This window comes from Anabrus simplex, chromosome 11 (genome assembly GCF_040414725.1).
Source record: "Anabrus simplex isolate iqAnaSimp1 chromosome 11, ASM4041472v1, whole genome shotgun sequence".
Classification (NCBI taxonomy): Eukaryota; Metazoa; Arthropoda; class Insecta; order Orthoptera; family Tettigoniidae; genus Anabrus; species Anabrus simplex.
This window is the reverse complement of record NC_090275.1, coordinates 108761382-108767416: the sequence shown is the minus strand read 5'-3', so window position 1 is coordinate 108767416 and position 6035 is coordinate 108761382.

Genomic DNA, 6035 nt, shown 5'->3' with positions numbered 1-6035 from the left:
TATACACACTAATTGATCGTGCTAATTGCGTGATATGGCCTGGACATCAATTAACAGGGCGGCTCATTCTCAGAGTTAATAACTTGTAATCCTCTTAACAAGGTCGTTTAATGTATATATTTAAACTGAAAGAAGAATGTCTCTGTTAGTTTCCGCTAGGGTGTGCATGCTACTCACGAATAACATGCAAATTATCCTGATGTCTCAATTTAAATGAAGACTGTAATCTTCTTCTTGGAGCCTGTTATTAAACACACATTTCAATTATACATTGAGAACAGTATGTAAATTAAATGTTTTCATTTCCTTGAAAGATAAGGTTTTTTAACAATACACTTCAACACAAGGTGTGGTTAAAATAATTCCCAACTGTGTTACAACATTTCTGAGGATTATTTCGCGGTTATCATGGTTTCCATTGGATTACTTCTAGGCACATATTTTGTAGATTTTACATTTCGGACAAATTCTTCCCGTAAAAACAGCTACATTGCCAATTTTTCAATCTAATCTATGATAACGAAAGTACAAAGCCAGTAGCGTAGAGCAAGTCTCTCCATTCAACTCCTTCCAACCAACCAATTGAACTGAACTCACCTTCCAACTGAAATATCCAACTCACTGCCGCTATAGGATATAGCCCCTTTATTTGGACATAAGTTGTCATGCACACGCCATTTCTAAAAACTAGACATGATCTTACTCCCACCCAACTACAAATGTTACATATTGTGTTGCAATAGCCTGAGGCAAATTAGGAACTCCCTAAATATTATCTCACCGCTAAAAGTGTACAATGACAGAGCGAAGACTCGACAGTTACTGTAACATTATTGTACCATGTGTTGCAATGTTTTAAAAGGTAGTATCACAAATAATATATCCATGTCTAATATTAGGCAGCAAGTCTCACTCTACACAATTTTGATGCTAATACACACACACACACATATATATATATACAATAAATTAACTACAATGAAGCAAGCGATAATCAATTAATGCATAGCGAAATCAGATTATAGGGGCTGCCTGGCCGAGACGGTAAAGGCGTGCTCTGTTCTCCCGGAAGGACGTGAGTTCGAATCCTCGTCAGGAAGTCGTAAAATTTAAGAAACGAGATTTTCACTTCCGGAGGTGCATATGGCCCTGAGGTTCACTCAGCCTACGCCAAATATGAATACCAGGTTAATTCTTGGGGGCAAAGGCGGCCGCGCGTAGAGCTAAACACTCTACCCTATCACGTGCCGAGGTTAACAATGGAGGAAGCCTTTACCTTCCACTCCTCCAAGGGCCTTCATGGCCTGTACGGAGGTGACTTTGCTTTGCTTTTTTTGAAATTAGATTATAGTATAATTGAATCAAACAATAATAATATTACAGATACAACAACATTAATAATAATAATAATAATAATAATAATAATAATAATAATAATAATAATAATAATAATAATAATAATAATAATAATAATACAGATGAATGCTTGTAACGGGATTTGAACCGTTACAGCCACTAACGTGGCTAGGATCGGCCGATGGTTGGGAGTTGTAGGTACAAAATATTGATAGAATATAATTAAGATGCTTGTGCATGTGTGGTGTGCGGATGCAAGACTTGTGATTATAAGGTCACTGATACAAGTGAATTATGTTGACATTCAGATTGCAGCGCACTACAAAATTTTACATTAAAATACAGAACAAGAACAATACTATTTAATTGTAATATCTCCAGTCGGTTAAGAGTTAAGGAAGAACAATACACAATCATCACCAATTTTTATATATATTGATGTATATTAGTATTAGCCGTTTACTCATAGAGGTATTCACAAAGAGCAGAGACAACAAAACTGAAACCAGAGAAACATTGTCTGGAGTGTGGTATTGAATGGAAGTGAAACATAGACGATCACTAGCTCAGAAAGAAAGAGAATAGAAGCTATTGAAATGTGGTGTTAGAGAAGAATGCTGAAGGTGAGATGGCTAGATCGAATCACGAATAAAGAGATACAGAAACAAATCACAGCAAATGGTATGTCCAGTTTACAATCTAAAATCCAACTTTCGAAGCTTCTTAGATAATAGATTCAACAGATCTGTTGGGTCTGCAATTATGTATCCGAATGTTTATTTAGTTTATTGTTCGGTTGCCAGTTTCTCTTTATTTTATTTTCCTAAAATTTCCATGGGGGTTCTAGTCCCCAATAACCCACCTTGGCTACGCCCCTGTACAAAGCAGAGGAACAAATTACATCAATCTGAGGGGAAGACAAAATTAAAAATGAACTCAATTTCTGGGCAACAGAGGCATATTAGATATTAATAGGAAGAACTGCAGAAGAGTGTACTTCAGTGGTTGAAAAACCAATCCCGAAAATACAGAAATAAATATTAAAAAGTGCAATTTTCTCTGCTACACGGAAACCATAGAGTCACGGATAAATTTTTGGGCTTAGAAGACGAGAGACCGAATACAGATTCTTTGGTTGTTCCCCTGTAAGTAGACTATTACGACATGCAGGGGGTACAGATAATGCATCTTTTCACTCCACCCTCTGGGGGATAAACAGTTCCGATAAACAGAAAGAAATATGTAGCATCAGGACCTACGTCCAACAACATGGCAGATGATCCAGAACACGACATGTCACGAGGTAGCCCCACCTATCATGATCTACATCCAACAATATAGCAGATAATTCAGAACACAACATTCCCATGTCATGTCACAACATAGCCTCACCTATCAAGATCTACGTCCAACAATATGGCAGATGATCCAGAACACGACATTCCCATGCCATGCCACAATATAGCCTCACCTATCAAGATCTACGTCCAACAATGTGGCAGCTGATCCAGAACACGACATTCCCATACCATCTCAGAAGATAGGCCCACCTATCAAGATCTACGTCCAACAATACGGCAGATGATCCAGAACACAACAGTCCCATGCATGTCACAAGATAGCCCCACCTATCAAGATCTACGTCCAACAATATGGCGGATGATCCAGAACACGATATTCCCGTGCCATGGCACAAGTTAGCCACACCTATCAAGATCTACGTCCACCAACATGGCAGATGATCCAGAACACGACATTCCCATGCAATGCCACAAGATAGCCTCACCTATCAAGATCTACGTCCAACAATATGGCAGCTGATGCAGAACACGACATCCCCATGCCATCTCACAAGATAGCTCCACCTATCAAGATCCACGTCCAACAATAAGGCAGATGATCCAGAACACAACTTTCCCATGCATGTCACAAGATAGCCCCACCTATCAAACGTCCAACAATATGGTCGCTGATTTAGCACATAATTTTATGACCATAAATATTCGCAAGGTACGTATTATGAGAACAGTAGGATCTGCTATTGGTTCAGGGCGCATGATATTATGTCCAATAAATAATTTTATCTTCCTTCCGCAGTGTTCAGTATATTAATGTTCGTCATCACTTCACTTACGGCCCCTCCATATAGGCCTAAAAGTCTAAGCTATTTGAGATTCTGAAGGTGATCAGAATCAAGATACCGAGAAGGAAACATTATCTAAAATCTGTGCAAAAATCATTCCGCAGTGATAAGAATTGGGGGCTTTAAAAAAGATGTAGCAATCTTGAAAGTAGTGAGGCAAGGCTGCACTTTGTTCCCCTCCTTTTCAATGTTTATAATGGAACAGGCAGTGAAAGAAATCAAAGAGGAGTTTGGAAAGGGAATCGCAATCCAAGGAGAGGAAACCAAAATTCTGAGATTTGCCAATGATATTGTTATTTCATCTGAGACTGCGGACGATCTGGATAAATTGCTGAATGGTATGCACAGTGTCTTGGATAACAAGTACAAGATGAAAATAACTACTGTAATTCCAAAACAAAAATAATGGAATGCAGTCGAACGAAGTTAGGTGATGGAAATGAAGTCTTAAAACAAGTGGATGAATATTGTTACATCTGAAGTAAAATAATTGAAGATCTTGGTGCAAGATGGTCTTAACTCATGTTTTTTTACTTTCGAGATATGCTGATGTAAAGTTAAAGTTTTGGAATATTTATGTAAATGTGCGTTTTATTGATTTTTTTTCACAGATGAGCAACAAAACATACTTAGCTTTTACCATGTGAGCTAGAATGGTCTACTGTTATACTTAATTATTTTTTCAAGCAATTTGTCCAAAAATTGAGCTAACGCCTTTCTGCGGAGTGGACAGAGTAGCACAAATTATGCTAGTATAAAAGAAGAAAGGGTTATGTGCAATATTTTTTATTAACACAGTAATAATTTCACATGAACAATGTACTAGTTTAAAAAATAAACAGTAAAACACTTAACGCACAGCTTAAACTACTCTCTCTCTCTCTCTCTCTCTGTGGTTCCTCAGAAAGTATAAGTGAGGCATTCTACTGTATTCAACAGATTTCACTCTTAAGTTATTGTAAAAGCCCCTGTAATATTCTGGAATAAATGGCAGTTGCTTTTGTACAGCATCATTCTTAGGAGCAGCAACTTTACGTGCATTGTCAAAGTTTTGCAGAACTATTTTATCTAGCGTGATTTGTGAATTGGAATTTCTGTATTTTTTTAGATGTACAGTGGTCCATTCAGACTTTATTGAATGAGTACTGTACCCGATGCATTTACTGGACATATTCCAAAATGGCGCCTACGGAAGGTAGAGACCAGCCAAGGTAAAGGAATGTGTAGCAGAGTATCGATATTTAAGTATGTTAGAAGGCCATGACTGATTTAAATCTACCGCGCTATGAAGGCAATGTGCAACAGAGTAGAATCGACTGAATTGTTTTTTTAAAAAAATAAGAAGGATCGAACGGATTATTAGAAAAACTTACTTCAAAAATTGACTTCATAACGACAAGACGTGCTGAACATTGCTCTGAAGAATTAAGCAAGATTGATAGTTTCTAACGAAAATATTAAGTTGAGACGACGATAATATTGAAGGAAACAACGTGCTAATCCCTGAAATACTGTAAGGAGGATATAAACCCCGGAAATTCTGGAAATTTCGTCCGGATACTTATACGCTAATCGTCTTGAAGCATAAGGTTGACCGAGACGCGAGAGCTGAAGATTGAACTACAACAGGAGAAAATAATAGCAACGATATCATAAATAGAGAGGCGATCATTGGAAAATTATACTTCCCAAAGGAAAATAAGCTAACTTTGAATATACGATTAAGACGAGGCAAATAATCTTCTACTGGCCTCAAGGAATAAGAAAATATTTCTGCAGAGGAAGGCTAGCAAAGATATATATAGTTATCAACGATAAATACTAAGATTTCAGAGAACCATGATGAATACATATGTTTCAGAATTGATGTATATTATCTACAGTATTCCTGAGGAAATGATGGCTTGCTAAATCGGCATAGACCGACCTGGAGACTCTTGTTTCCAATTATCGAATACTGTGATACAGTTTTTATTGATATCAATAACGAGCAAAGCATGAGACTGCAACGTGCCCAAAATGCATGCATCAGGTATGCATTCGACATACAACCATACGCCCACGTATCCCCATTCTATACACAATTAACTTGGTTACGACTGAATGGCAGACGCAGACTCCATGCAACTACTTTGGTGTATCAAGTGCTTTCTGAAAACACTCCTCCTTACCTATCCACCAGATTTCGCTACCTTAGTTCCCTACACCTGTTCAATACCCGGTCAGGCTGTAAGCTAGAAATTCCTGTACATCGAACCGCAACCTACAACAGATCGTTCACGATCACCGCCACGAGCTGGTGGAATGAACTCCCCAATGACATCAGAGAAGCTAAATCTAAGACAAAATTTAAAATCCTTTGCCAGCGTCATCTTTTAAGCACTTCCAGTCTTTCTTGAGTGTGAATGGGATGCATGAATGAGAGTGAATATGGTTGTTTATTGCTATGTGTTCCTGTATATAATTTAGTTATAATTTACTCACCTTAGTTTAGTTAGTGATACTTTAGTTGCTTTAGTTATACTTTAGGTAGTAA